This window comes from Musca autumnalis, unplaced genomic scaffold, assembly GCF_047663935.1.
Source record: "Musca autumnalis isolate F117 unplaced genomic scaffold, ASM4766393v1 scaffold_4, whole genome shotgun sequence".
Lineage (NCBI taxonomy): Eukaryota > Metazoa > Arthropoda > Insecta > Diptera > Muscidae > Musca > Musca autumnalis.
In genome coordinates this window covers 76,930,006-76,946,847 of record NW_027411977.1, presented here as the reverse complement: position 1 = coordinate 76,946,847, position 16,842 = coordinate 76,930,006, and positions in this window count along the sequence as shown.

The following is a 16,842-nucleotide window of genomic DNA, read 5'->3' as shown; positions in this document are numbered from 1 at the left end:
ACTATCCGATCAAAATTCCAACTTGTAGCGTGATTACCAAAAATGGAAATATTGGGTATATTACCGAATTTTGCAATATCTCGGTTTGCTCACTTACGCCAACATACTTTGTATCAATATAAACGAGATCTTTTCTTCTTCCATTGACGGGTATTCCTTTTGGAATACTCCAACCAGAAGCGGAGATATTCGCATAAAAAAAGTTGACTTTTCCCCACATAAGCTTTTCGCTTAGTCCGACTCCTGAATATTATCCGACCATCACCAAACTAAATAGGCTTCTTCCTCTGTGGGACCCGCATCAACTCCCAAAAAATTCGTGACGATCCGATCAAAATTGCGACCTGTAGCGTGATTACAAAAAAATCGGAAAATGGGATGCATTATCTACTATTACCATATCTCTGCTATTTGACCACCTACGACACTTTCCTTGCCAGGTTTTGCTTTAGATATGCCTCTTAAAGAAACAGAGATAATGTCTTTGAAATAAAACGTTAACCTTTCTCCAAATAAGTGTTTGCCCATTCCTACTTCTGAATATTATCCGACCATCATCAAAATCAATAGGCTTCTTTCTCTTTAAGACCCCCATTAACCCCCAAAATTTCGTGACGATCCGATCAAAATTGCGACCTGTAGCGTGATTACAAAAAAATCGGAAAATGGGATGCATTATCGACTATTGCCATATCTCTGCTATTTGACCACCTACGACACTTTCCTTGCCAGGTTTTGCTTTAGATATGCCTCTTAAAGAAACAGAGATAATGTCTTTGAAATAAAACGTTAACCTTTCTCCAAATAAGTGTTTGCCCATTCCTACTTCTGAATATTATCCGACCATCATCAAAATCAATAGGCTTCTTTCTCTTTAAGACCCCCATTAACCCCCAAAATTTCGTGACGATCCGATCAAAATTGCGACCTGTAGCGTGATTACAAAAAAATCGGAAAATGGGATGCATTATCGACTATTGCCATATCTCTGCTATTTGACCACCTACGATAACCTACTTTACATCGTTGTAAAGGTGATATTTTCTACTTTCCTTGCCAGGTTTTGCTTTTGATATACCTCTTAAAGAAACAGAGATATTAGCTTTAAAATAAAATGTTGACTTTTCTCCAAATAAGTGTTTGCCCAGTCCGACCCCTAATTATTATCCGACCATCACCAAAATCAATAGGCTTCTTCACCTATGAGACTCCCATTAACCCTCAAATTTTCGTGACGGTCCGATCAAAATTGCGACCTGTAGCGTGATTTCCAAAAAAATAGAAAAATGGGATGTATTACCGACTATTGCGATATCTTCGTTATTTGGTTACCTACGCCGACCTAGTTTGCATCATTGTAAAGAGGAGATCTTCTACTTTCAGAGTCAGACTTGGCTTTTGGAAAGTTTTCAACCAAAGCTGTGATATTCGTCAATATAATTAAAATCGCAAAAATGAAAATTGGGGTTTTATTTGGTTTTGCTTTTGGTATACCCCATATAGAAGCTGAGATATTCGCTTTGGAAAAAAACGTTGTCATTTTATCCACCTAAGTTTTTTGCCCTTTCCGACCCCTAAATATTATCCGACCATCACCAAAATCAATAGGCTTCTTCCCCTCTGGGACCCCTATCAACATGCAAAATTTCGTGACGATCCGATCAAAATTGCGGCCTGTAGCGTGATTACAAGGTTTAGATGGACAGACGGACAGACGGACGGACTGACGGACGGACACACATAGCCAGATCAACTCAGCTCGTCGAGACATTCATGTTGGTATATATAAGTATGGGTCTGCGACTATTATTTCGATGCGTTACAAACTTTTTGGCCAAAACCAACTTATAATACCCTCCCCACATAGTGGTGTAGGGTATAATAAAAATGTCGGATTTTTTGTATTTTATTCTTAAATTCTTATGAATTTTATTCTTAACAGGGATTAACTACTAACAAGTATCAACAATATTAGGCATTGAATATCCGTACTAGGAGGGTTACCATATGGACCAAGGGAGTACCAGGTCATATTACATGTAAACATGGTTCTGTAGCTCTTAACTTGTCTTAAATAAGTCGTCCAACTAATTTTTGCAAAAACCCCAACATTTTTATCACAATTATCAGTAATTTTTCATAAAACAATACAGAAAAATTTTAGTTTTCTTGGTTCGAAAACAATTACTTGACAAACTGTATATCATGAAAACAGTAGTATCATGTTTGCTGAAAAAAACATGAAATATTTCCCCAGTTTTTTTGATGAAATTGTTTCCTTCTTTATTCGAATTGATACATGAAAGTAATATGAAACTTGGTTCTAGGTGAAAAGTGCCGAAAGAAAAAATTCTATACAAAATTTCACTATAAATTTCAGAATAAATCATATATCTACGAGTAGGTATACTATTTTCTTAGGAAAATTAAATTACAAATTTATACTTTTTAAGATGAAATTATTTGTTTTAATTTTGGACTGCTAATTTTACATAACAGCATACTGGATCAAAGTCTAACAAAATCCTTCATTTTTTGGGAATATTTTAAAGGAAAGAAATGTTCCAAATGAAATTTCACTATGAGTCTCTGAATAAAAGAAATCTGTAACCATAACATATAATATTCTTAGTTTTTGATATAGGGTTAGGACCATATTTTAAAATTTTTATCCAGATTGTCGTTGTCATTGGACACTATAAATATCATACTGATGGTTTTTTCGGTAAAACAACGTGGCTAACCTTCAAAATACCGAAATTTGGGAAGTGCCGTTCCATGGGGTCTATATCAAAACGTCGATCTATACCTACACACTTCTGGCGGAATGTTTTTAGACTTAAAGAAGACTAAATACAAAATTTTCGATATTTCGTTAAAACGTTCAAAATACCGAAAATCAAGAGGTACGCTTCTACGGGGGATATAGGAACCTGCGGACCTATACTGATAATTTTCTTCTGGAATATTTTATAACTCCATGGAAGACTAAATAACAAATTTCATTCTTTCGGTGGGATATTGACGTCACAACCTTCAGAATTACGAAAATCCGAAAAACCGTTCTATGGAGGCTATATCGAAACGTGGACCTACGAACTTCAGTTAGAAAGGCTTTTACCTCCAACAAAGACTAAATGTCATTTCGGTGGGTTGCTGTCACTACAACCTCCAAAATACCGAAAATCAGGAGGTACCGTTCTGTGGAGGATATAGAAAGACGTGGACCTATACCGACAAATTTCATAAAGTTGTATACCCCCAAACCCCCAACGAAGACTAAGTATCAATTTTTATACATTTTGGTGAATTATTGTGGCCACAGTCTTCAAAATACCGAAAATCGGGTGGTACCGTTCTATTGGGGCTATATCAAAACGTGAACCGATATAGCCCATATGCAATACCAAACATCAACGGACGAACGGATGAACTGACCCTGCTCAAGATTAATACTTCGATGTGTTATAAACGCAATGACAAATTTAATTATACCCTCCATATTATTGTGTAGGGTATAAAAATGGGAATTTCTCTATCATGATTGTAAAACTTTTCTATCATGATTGCGACATTTTGTAGCATGGAAGGTAAATATCATTCATTACACACAAATCAAAACGATAAAGGAACCTACTTATGTATATGTTAGACCGTAGTTTCGTTATCTAACCGTTATATTGATATAATTTTCATCAAGTCAAGAGTTTGTTCCAAAGTTTCACGTTCCTAGTTTTTCGGAATATGCCCGACAGAGTTAAAAATATGCACCAACAATAATATTTAGATATTTTCCGACAACAACTTATGATCAAATTCACCCGTTAAATACTATCCGATCATTAACCAAAGTTATTGGCATTTTCCATGACCAAACCTCTTACCACGTGCAACAAATTGTCAGTATTGAACTGTAATTGCGACCTCTAGCGTGATTATGGTTACAAAACAAACAATTAAAACTGTGAGATCCCTGTATATACTAGGCTGTAACTCTGCTATCTGACCACGTACAACAACATAATTGGAATCAATGGAAAGATCAAGAGATCCTTTCCCAAATGTAACTTACGTGGGTGGAACATGTATTCCAGAAATAAAGAGTTCTGGTCCATTTAACCCTCTAAATATTATATGATCATCACGTTATATTGCATTTCTTTTTGGCGGATAATGTGGCTAACCGAGTGTTACAAAACAAGCCAAAAAACATGACCCTTTATAGTTTGTTAGATATTGCCAGTTGTATTGAAAACAATGCATTTACCATGCTGACTTTGGAATTGCGTGACACTTGGATGATCCTGCATATATTTTTCAGACGGATAAACTTATAATCGTACTTCTTTTGAGCTGATTGTGTGGTTAACCGAGCCTAACAAAACAAGCCAAAAGACATGACGGCACCCTTTATAGGTTGTATGGAAAACAATGCATTTCCTTTGTCGTAAACCCAAACCTTACATAAATTTCGCGCCGATCAGACCACCATTGCGATCTATAGAGCCACTAAAAAATTGGATAAAAATTTTGTTTTTTCGTCCCCTAAATATTTCACGATCATCGCCAAAGACTATAGGGCTCTATTTTGGTCTGAACCCGACCTCCATACAAAGATTGGTCCGTAATTGCGTCCTGACGATTGATGAAAATTTTTAATAGATGGACGGAAGGACACACATCTCAAAATCGCTTTATATCGTGGGGATATGAATTTTGGCAAACCACATTGTGGGTCTACGACGGATATTTTGCGGTGTTACATGAATTTTCCAAAAACAAACTTATAATACCCTTTCCCCATTATGATGTAAGGCCCATACCTATATACGGACGTATACCCAGGGCGTGTGTGGTGAAAATAGTAGAACACATGCATTCTTATGAGAACTACCGAAATACGTCGAGCGTATACTTTTTGTAAGTTGAAAAAGTTTAACTTTGACAGAAAGTTATTGTTTGTATGTGTGTGTGTTTTGTATTTTAAAAACAAAAGCCCAACAAAACATGAAATATAATTCATTGCAAAGGAAAATTATTTGTCTTACGAATGAAAACATTTAAGTAAGTTTCGGTCGCGAATTTTGTGTTTTAAATGTGATTTGGGACTAAACGTATTTGGGTAATACGAACGCTCAAGAGCGTTGTTTAGGTAGGTTGGTGAAATATTTAAGTACGTCCAGTAGTTATTTAGGTTTAGCAGTAAAGTATAAATATGAAGTATCTTGAATTTGAAAACAAATTCCAGCTCAACTGTTCTAAATATTGAACATATGTTTTTAGCTTATATTTAAATTTCTAGTGGCCATATAATAACTAGTTATTCAGTGCGAGATGCCCTTGTTAAAAGAATGGGTTAGTAGTAATAATGGGTTAGTAGTTCTATAAAAGCTCATTATTTGGTAATGATTTTTGTTTTTGCTGGGGGACTGTCGAAGTATGCAGTATAAATGAAAGTGGTAAGTGTCGATCTGCATCTCTTGGGTCTTTTCCAGGATTTGCCGCAGTATAAATAAGTGGTCAATGATGGATACCTGACATTATCGTATAAGCAATAGGTAGCAGGTTTATGCCCCGATAGTTACAGCACACATTATTTTCTCTTTTCTGGTGGCAGCGGATGCTCAAGTTCCAATCGTCGGATAACTAGCTGATGCATACACCTTATCAGCGTGTCGCCTATGATTTTGAACAGCTTGGCTGGTAAGCCATCGGCTCCTGCAAACTTATTATTCTTCAGCGGATTTATTGCTGTCTTTATCTCAAATAGGCCGGGTGGTGTACATTCAATACCATCTTCTGGCACGACATTCCTGGTCATACCATGGTTTTTTTCGGAGTAAGTCAATACTTCCTGAGATAATGACCCAAAAGCTCCTGAATCCAGCCGGCACACACGAAAATGGTTATTGAGTAAGATAACTCTAAAACCTTTTCACAAAGTTCTTCCAAATTTAGGTTAAAGTAATCTAATATTTCGAGTCCTTTATGAAGAAGTTTGGTTAATAAAAATGTTTGGTATATGTAAATGATTTGGTATAGTCCCACATTACCGTACGTCCAGATTTTAAAGCAAACAAAATTAATATATTTTATATACTTTTTTTGGTCAGTGGTTGAGTGAAAATCTCCTTCAGCACAGCTGATTTATACTTTCTTACTTTTTTCTTGGTTTTGAGACAGTCAGATGCCCCTGTGAATGTCGAGATTCTTAAAACAAGTACTGCGCCATGTTTTTTGCCTTTCAACTACATTCCATTGTTAGATGTTTCACTGTAGAATCTCATGTTCCCCACTGTTGGGCCACAGATATTATCCTCTCCAATTTTGGCATTAAAATCGCCTAGAATAAGTTTAATGTCATGGGCAGGACAACAGTAATATGTTTCTTCGAAGCACTCGTAAAATATATCTTTGGTTTGTTTGTCATAGTCTTCAAGAGCATGAGCGCGAATTAAGCGGATGTTGAAACATTTTGCTTTTATCCGCATTCTAGTCTTTCCTTCACTGAGGTGAAGCTGGACACAAGATGTTTTAACCTCCGACCAACTACAAATTCGCAGCAAAACTCATGCTTTTTGTCATGGCAGCTATAATACTGTGCGTCACCTTTATGTGCTGTTGTTATGTCTTTCCTAACCCATTGTATTTCCTGTATGGCTGTAAATCGACCTTGTATTTTTCAAGTACATCTGCCATTGCGTAAACTGCAACTTCTCTATAAAAAGTACGAACATTCCAGATGTAGATTCACAGATAATGTCCCTTAAACGTTTGCGGGGACGTCAACTTTAGGGGGGTTTGCTTTTTTGTTTGTTTTTATAGTATGTTGCTTTTTAGATGGATGGGTTACTAGCCCAGTGTTCAACTCAAGTTTCTAACGTTCTTCTGGTTGAACGCTCGGCTCATGTTAACTCACTACGCTCATAACGCTCACAACCTTTAAAGGCAGCTCTACAGGGTGACACCTCAGGGAAGTCAGTGTCCACTCGAGATGAAAGAGGGACCAAAATAAATCCTGGCGTTTGGGATATGAAGTTCTGTACAGGGTCAGCGAATTAAGTAAGGGAGGATAAGTTTTCAGGGGAAAAAATGTTTCCCAATTAGTTTGGTCGTCGTGAAACTCTTGCTTTTTGTAGTTTGACCGTAAAATTAACTGCAGGAAAAACTTTTGCCCTAAATGCACAAAATTATTGCAAAACCAAAATTATACCTTAAAAGTTATTAAAATCCTTAATTTCAAAAAATCGCGGGAAATTACGAGATTTTATTGCACATTCCTATTGAAATTATTTAGTTGACATCAAAAAAACCCGGTAATTATCCTTTTTGGTATGTTGATTTTTTGTTGTTATCGACCGATTTCTTCATTTACTGTCTTTTTGTTGTAATAAACAGGTAAATCAACTCATATGTTCAAAAAACACAACATTATTGAAAGAATTTCTTGTTCTAATTACTAATTGAAAATCTAAATTCTTATAAATTCATCGTTTGCAATAATTAAGTTGACTAACTGTATTTATGGATCCATAAATTGGCGAGCTTTAAATTAAGTGCAATTTCTTTACTATTTCCAAATACCAAAGCATTAATGTCAATACGTTATTGACAAAACCATATCATAATTTTGATCTAACCCCTTTCACAATAATACTATCTTTTGTAATGAAACAAAACTCCTCACCCCTTATTTATTTCCAGCATTTACATATAGAGCTAGTAACATTATGTATGCATCATGCACTGACATGTGTTGCCTGAACAAACATATGGGCGGCGAGACCGGACAAATTATTTAACATGCGCTCAGATGCATCGAAGCGTTTAAAACAACAATAGAACAGGGATTAGCAGGATTACATAAAGAGTTCAAAGTCCTTATTATCATAATATGCCTATAGTAAATGCGAGGTCATGAACTTCTATAATTACAAGGGATTAAAGGATTGTCAATTACTCGTAAGGTATAAGGAGTTGTATTGTGTTTTACATACATAGTTACATGCATATGTATGGATGCGTTTTAAATCATCTGGTAAAAATACAACTGAACAAAGCATGCATACAAACGTTGTCTAAAAAGGTAACTAAGTAAATTAAATTAAAGCTTTTGGAATTCGAGGGGAACCTGAAATGTTTCTGGCCTTGGCAACACATAGTCCTACCAGACGCTATTTGACATTTTTTGGAAAGTTTGACATTTTTTAGCCTAAACGTTTTCAGGAAAGTTTGACATACATCATGCGTTGTGTTGTTTACAGTGACATGAAAAAATCACTTTTAACAAAAAACAAGAAGCGCCAAGTTCGGCCAGGTCGAACTTATTATACCCACAATTTTAGAGCGTAAATATTTTGTGACCACTGACACCCAAATAAGATAAACATGTAAGAACGGCGTTAGGTTCAGCCAGGTCGAACTTGTTATACCCTCCACCACGAGTTGAAGTAAAGTGGAGCAATTAGTATCCTTTCGTTTATGAAGAAGACTAAATACCAAATTTAAGCAAGTGTGGTAAAACAATGTTTCTAACCTTTAAAATACCGAAATTCAGGAGGGACAGTTCCATAGAGGCAATATCAAAATTTCGACGTTGACCTATGTATACCTACAAATTTCTGGCGGAAGGTTTCTAGATTCAAGGAACACAAATAATCAAATTTGCGATATTTCGGTAAAACCTTTAAAATACCGCAAATCATGTGGTACACTTCTGTTGGGGATATAGAAAACCGCGGACCTATACTGATAATTCTCTTCTGGAATATTTTAAAATCCCATGGAAGACTAAATAACAAATTTCAGTCTTTCGGTGGGATATTGACGTGACAACCTACAGAAATATGAATATCGGGATGTACCATTCTATGGGGGCTATATCGAATCGTGGACCTTTACCGACGAATTTCAGTCAGAAAGGCTTTTACCTCCAACAAAGACTAAATACCAAATTTCAGCCATTTCGGCTGCTGCGGCCAAAACCTTAAAAATAGCGAAAATCGGGAGGTACCGTTCTATGGGAGCTATATGAGGACCTATGCCGACATTTCGTATGGAACGTTTAATGCCCACATGAAGACCAAATACCAAATTTCAGCCATTTCGGTGGAATATTGAGCCCACAACCTTCAAAATTCCGGAAATAGCGAGGTACCGTTCTATGGGGGCTATACTAAGGTGTGACCTATACAGAAAAATTTAATATGGAACATTTAACACCCCAAATGAAGACCTAATACCAAATGTCAGCCACAACCTTCAAAATACAGAAAATCGGGAAGTATCGTTATATGGGGGTTATACCAAAACATGGACCTTTGTTCTGTAACGACAAGTTCCCTCAGGTTGCTGGGATAGCTCGCGGAGGTCCAGAGTCTGCCACAGAAATTTGTAAGTGGAAAGACCGAGAGAGTGATAACACGGATTTCTTGTTGGTTTTTAATCAACTCTGTTTTTAGTATTTTGTTTTTCTTTTAAGGAGTACACAAGTATAAATTATCAAGTATATTCAAAGGTAGAGTTCTGGCCGCTCGTTCGGGGTGACCTGGATAAGTTCACCTCTCCGCTCTTCGTCGGCAGTCCAGTCTCGACGGGAGACCCGAGTAGATTCCGGATATTGGTTGTGTGGGAGACCTGGATAAATTATCCGTCTATACCGGCCTGTTGGGTGACCTGGAAAAGTTCGCCCACCGGTCGGGTCCTCCTCCAGACACGTTGCCGTGGAAGTATGGGCTAAACGATAGATATGAGCAAGGTTTCTGTAGGCTTCGCAGGAGACCTGGATAAGTTCTCCGAACTACTTGACTAACTGGACGAGCGGGGAAGAGGACTCACGCTGAGGGGAGTTCCAAGAGATAAGAACACTTCATGGAACCTGCAAAGGTTACGCGGGGACCCAAGAGATGTGGACACTCCAAGGAGTCTGGGCAAGGATACGCGAGGGAGTTCCAAGAGCTGCGAACACTTCAAGGAATCTGGGCAAGAGTACACGAGTTCCAAGAGTTGCGAACACATCAAGGAATCTGAGCAAGAATACGCGAGGGAGTTCGAAGAGTTGCGAACACTTCAAGGAATCTGGGCAAGAATACGCGAGGGAGTTCCAAGAGTTGCGAACACTTCAAGGAATCTGGGCAAGAGTACACGAGTTCCAAGAGTTGCGAACACTTCAAGGAATCTGGCCAAGAGTACACGAGTTTCAAGAGCTGCGAACACTTCAAGGAATCTAGCCAAGAATACGCGACGGAGTTCCAAGAGTTGCGAACACTTCAAGGAATCTGGGCAAGAATACGCGAGGGAGTTCCAAGAGTTGCGAACACATCAAGGAATCTGGGTAAGAATACGCGAGGGAGTTCCAAGAGTTGCGAACACTTCAAGGAATCTGGGTAAGAATACACGAGGGAGTTCCAAGAGTTGCGAACACTTCAAGGAATCTGGGCAAGAATGCGCGAAGGAGTTCCAAGAGTTGCGAACACCTCAAGGAATCTGGGCAAGAGTACACGAGTTGCGAAGACTTCAAGGAATCTGGCCAAGAATACGCGAGGGAGTTCCAAGAGTTGCGAACACTTCAAGGAATCTGGGTAAGAATACGCGAGGGAGTTCCAAGAGTTGCGAACACTTCAAGGAATCTGGACAAGAATGCGCGAGGGAGTTCCAACAGTTGCGAACACTTCAAGGAATCTGGGCAAGAATACGCGACGGAGTTCCAAGAGTTACGAACACTTCAAGGAATCTGGGCAAGAGTACACGAGTTCCAAGAGTTGCGAACACTTCAAGGAATCTGGCCAAGAATACGCGAGTGAGTTCCAAGAGTTGCGAACACTTCAAGAAATCTGGGCAAGAGTACACGAGTTCCAAGAGTTGCGAACACTTCAAGGAATCTGGGTAAGAATACGCGAGGGAGCTCCAAGAGTTGCGAACACTTCAAGGAACCTGGACAAGAAATCAAGATTCACCTAGTTATCTGGGGCTGGTTAATTCACTAGGTTAAATTCGCGCACTTGTTACTTTGTCTTCCTTTGAACACTGACTCATCCCCTTTCAATTTCCTCTGGTCCTTTTATAGGAAAACAGTCGGTACCTTTTACCCATTAAACAAATATAATTCAGGTATTTCTTGGTAGGGGTAACCGTGATGATAGGTGTCACATATTACCAATGATGATAGGTATCACCTATTACCAGACCGATCGTGGCCTTGAGTCGATCGGTCAGTGAACTTAACGGTTAACACTTGAATTACTTTAGGAAACAAATATGAGGGGTGGTTAAATCAGTTTGGAAATAAACATAACATAGACAAAGGGTGTAGACGAAAACGAGCGTAGCGACTTTCGTCGTTACAGTTTAAAGTTTTTGGTGAAGATATTTTGTGATCAGTGGGAACCTCAACTGTCATATTACAGTTAGTTCGGTTAAAAATTGTTGCTAAACTGTATCAAAACATGGACCATGCCGACAAGGAAAAGTGTTGTGATCACTGGGAACTTCAAACGGCAAATTACAGGTAGTTCGGTCACAAAATGTAGGCAAACTCCTCAAGATATAGAAAATCGGGAGCTTTCGTTATATGGGGGATCTTTTGTGTCCACTTCGATTCCAAACATCAAATTACAGGTAGTTCGGTCAACAAATGTAGCTGAAATCCCCAAAATACAGAAAATCGGGAGGTACTGTTATATGTGGACTATACCAAGACGTGGACCTATGTTGACAAGTTTTGGTGGAGATGTTTTGTGGCCTCTGGGAACCTCAAGTGGAAAGTTACAGCTAGTTCAGTTAAACATTGTAGCTAAAATGCCCAAAATCGGGAGGTACCGTTATATGGGGAGGTACCGTTATAAGACATGGACCTATGTTGACAACTTTGGTGGAGATGTCAAATGTCAAATTACATGTAGTTCGGTCAAAAAATTTAGCTAAAATCCTCAAAATACCGAAAAGCGGAAGGTACAATTATATGGGGAAGGTACCATCAAAACGTGGACCTATATAAACAATTTTTGGTGGAAATGTTTCTTAACATCTTGGGAACACAAAATACCAAATTAAAGCCAATTCGGTGGTCAAATGGGGGCAAATATCTTCAAAATCCCCTAAAACGTCGACGCGTCACGCGCCGCTTTGTATGTGGGCTATACCCAAACGTGGACCTATATAGACCGTTTTCAATACCAATAGTTCTACGTACCTACAATCGAGTTTACCAAAATTTCAGCCACCTAATTCAATCCGTTCGGACGCTAGATTGATTACCACAGACGTACGGACATGGCTACATCGACGCAGAATTGCACGCTGATCAAGAATATATATAGTTTGTGGGGTCTACAAACTTAATATACCATATATAATATGGTAGTGTGGAATTTACTCATCGATCATTTTTCACAACTTTCAAGAGTGCATCGATCAAATTAAATTTTTGTGTGTAAATAAAGGACCACGATAAAGCATTATGAAACACTGGTTAATGAATTCCAACGTGGCCGACACTCGCTAAAAATGAAAATTTACAACTGTGATTCGATTTCCGTGGAAACCCACGAAAATTGAGTTTTGCATTGTGAATGTAATAAGCCAGTGTGCGTCCAAATCCATCCTGTAGTTCGACGGATACAATATCGAAAATCTACAAAAAATGTTTCTGAAAATATCGCGTTTTCGAAATGACTTAAATTGTGCGAAAACAGATATTTAAAGACTATTGCAAATCCGGAGATACAATAGACATTTTCTAAAAATTGAGTACGATTCTACATCCACGGTTCTTGATGGATCGCACTGAAACGACAGAATAAATTATTTTTTAATGGTGATTGTTGAAATCGGAAGCTCATAAAATGTAAATGTTCTTCGTGGAAATTATGGTCATTTAACTTTTTTTTGCACCCTAATAAGCAAGTGATGCTACATCGTGGACCCCAAATAGAATTTCACGAAGTTTATATCAAATAAAAGGCGTTGATTCGCTGTATTTAAAGATCGGATGCGTATCATGTCATCTTGACGATTTCGCGGTTTATATGCATTTCAAAAGTTATAATATTCAATAGAAGGCTATTTTAATTGTATGATCCAATTGCAAATCTTTCTGCTTTGATATAATGATAAAAAAAATTGACAATATGAAAATTATAAGGGAACATCCGGTTCCAACACAATGTCTACAGTATTGCGCGATATTTTGACGAAAAAGATAAAAAAATTAAACATTTCTTTCTTTAAAAGCATAAAAAATTAAATTACAATAATATGATTTTTATTATTTTCTTCGTATTTTTGCAAATAACGTGAATATTGTAGCTATAAGCTTCACGATTTAGGCTACACATTATTTCTCATGGTGTCAGGATATAGTTGTATTTTTCTATATTTTTTATAAGTATAAAAACTATAATTTAAAAAAATTATTTATTTGAAAATTTTGCCTTTTTTAGGCGAAGATCATTTTTAGTATTATTTTTATTATTTTCTTAATCGAGCTTTATGATCTATAATGCAAGTGAGAAAGGAAAGCCGACGATTCGAACCCACACACCCACCACTATATGAAATACATGTTTCACCTTCGGTAAAGGCTCGTCAAACATATCGGATGTGGAGCGGCTTCGCTTCGCTTTTCTTCTTTCAAATGCATTTTTTGTTTTGTTTTTTACAACATCAATGAGGATTTTCCCATTTAGTTGTGCTTTCATTACAAGTGCCTAGCGCTGCCTTTGAAAGTTATGAGTTTGGCTCGGAACGTTAACACGCCGCGACAACACTTTTTTCCTGTGTTTTTCAAGGACGTGGGTTCAAACCCCAGTCTGGCTCAGCTGATTTTATTTATTTGAAAATTTTGCCTTTTTAGGCGAAGATAATTTTTAGTATTAATTTTTTTAATCGAGCTTTATGAAAAGGAAATCCGACGATATACAAATTATGTTTGTATATTGACGGTATAGATAGAAACCTTAAGATGGGATGTATATTATTGCGGGTCGTAAGGATTGTACAAAACGGTCGCGTTACAAGGTTTTGCAAAAAATCATTTATAGGATTGTCTTTTGAATTTGGTATAGAAGATTCTATTACTCCTAGGATGTTTGCTGTTGAAAATGAAGTATATCGGTTCACGTTTTGATGCTGCCACCATAGAACCGTACCTCCCGAATTTCGCTATTTTGAAGGTTTTGTCTTTCCACCGGAAATTTGTCGGTATAGCTCCACACTATCCCACTGCAACGGCTGACAATTTTTATTTTATCCCCATTTTCGTTATTTTGAAGGTCGTGGCTTCATTACCCACCGATATTACTGAAATTTTGTATTAAGTATTCCATGGGTGTATAAAATATTCCAGAAGAGAAATATCCATGCCCAGGAATGTCCATGTCTTCATATAGCCCCATAGAAGCGTACCTCCCGATTTTCGGGAGTCCAGACAGGGACGCTCTGTCACCTTAACTTTGCCCCATATTTGGCTTGCGAAGAGAAGTAAAGAATAATACGTAGAAGGAGGAGCTTTACTATACCTTTGGTTACACCCATTTTAATCTTAGGAAACTATTTAGGCAATTAGCAATCCAACGTTTTGCATCATTAAGAAAAGTGGAAATAATAATGTCGGAAACCAGCATGGAATGATCAACTGCATCGAATGCCCTGGACAGATTCATTGGCAACATTTTAGGTTATCGCTTGCAAAGCCGTGGTTGTGCTATGGGTTTCCTCGAAGCCATGTTGATATGCTATTTCAGGAATGGAAGAAATAGGAAGTCCGTTCCTTTGGATGGTTAGGACCAGGGTTTCGGAGTCGGAGTCGAGCAATTTTGCTGGAGTCAGAGTTTGAGTCGAAAAAAATAACTAGACTCCGACTCCGGGCATTTTTTTGTTCTGCATTATAGAAATAAAACATTAAATTCGGGACACAAACATTTTTTCAAAAGATCATTATTTATTTTAAAACAAAAATATAAGAAAAGAATTAATCAAGCGGTATATTATACTAAGCTAGAGGGCGGTTTACAGGATATCTACTATCCTTTGAAGTCAAATTTTTTCATCTCTATTTTGATTACAAAATGCAGGTTGAGAATATTTTATGGTCCAATTGATGCTTTAATTTTTTGCAAGCAAAAGTAAAGTTCTATGATATTCGAATTATAATTGGGCATTTAATGTCTTCTGTACAAATTCTACAAGTCTTATGTCAAAAGACCTACTGATCTTCTCACCAAGGTCTATTTTGAAGAGAGTTTACATAAAATTAGATAAAATCTTAATTATTAGAATTCTATAAAAATCTAGAAAGAACATCGGAATCTACAAATTCATCGATCGATTTTATTTGTTCCGTTTCCGAGTTGGCACCGCAAAACGCTTTTATAAAACATGTGAGCAAAGGTTATAGACGGGACGGGACCGACTATGTAATACTCTACACCACTACCCATGTGCATAAGATTTTCACTGGTAAACATTTATTTTAGGGAATATTATCTGACTACCACCAAACTCAATGTGTTTTATCCCTCTGGGACCCCATTAGGCAAAAAAAAAATTTTTTGACGATTCGATCAAAATTGCGACCTGTAGCGTGATAACTAGACAGCGGAATCCTATGCAAATGCATATATGGTTAGGATGGTCGTAGAGAAAATTTGATTAGACAGAAACTAGTTTTATTACAAAATAAAACGAATTAGGCCCAGGAATTTTTGCATATTCTGCATATTGTGCATATTTTGACATATTTGTACATATCTGCATAAAATGAGCATATGCAAAACCATATGCAAAAATATATTCAAAGATTATGGTCTAAATATCCCACCGAAATGGCTGAAATTTTGTATTAAGTCTTCGTTCGGGGTATGCAACTTTACAACTGAAATCTCTCCGCATAGGTCCACGTCTTCATATAGCCCCCATAGAACGGTACCTACCGATATTTGGAATTTTGAAAGTTGTAGCCTCAATATCCCACCGAAATGACTGAAAATTGGTATTTGGTCTTCGTTGGGGGTATAAAATATTCCACCTGAAATTTGTCGGTATAGGTCAACTTCTTCATATAGCCTCCATAGAACGGTACCTTGAGATTTCTGGTAGTTTGAAGGTTGTGCCCTCAATATATCTCCGAAATGGCGGAAATTTGGTAAGTCTTCCTTGGGGGTAAACAACTTTCCACCTAACATTTGTCGGTTTAGGTTCAGGCCTTCATATAGCCCCCATAGAACGATGCCTTCCGATTTTCGGTATTTTGAAGGTTGTGGCTGTGGTTATACATTTCTCTACTTTATTGACTTGTCTGAAGAGAATTTTAAACAGAAAAATTGTACACACAAACATTTTTGTACCTATTATTGAAATATTTATTGGATACGAAAATATGTAAAATGCATAAATTTTTCATATGCAAAAATTTATGCATTTTGCATAATTTTGCATATGTCATATGTTTCGATTGCAATGTAATCAGAAGCCAAAAATATGCCCAGTCCCAAAATTTGACATAAATCGGGCCAAAAATAGGGGTTGCATAAAATTCCGCTGTCTACAAATTATGTTTGTATATCGTCACCTGAAATGCACGAAGACGTAACCCTAAAAACCATAAATTTACAGGTGGAGCAAAAAACATTATAACATGAAAACAGTTTTTATAATATATCAATCTTATGATGGCGAATATTTTGGATATTTTCAATCATGTATGAATGGGAATAAGTCGTGACAACAAAAAAGTTTTGTGATCCTCCATTGCAACAAAATCAAAATATTATACCATTTTTCGAAATGTCATTTACTGAATAGGATCAATATTTTTCACCGTAGAAACTTTAAATATTGCACGTA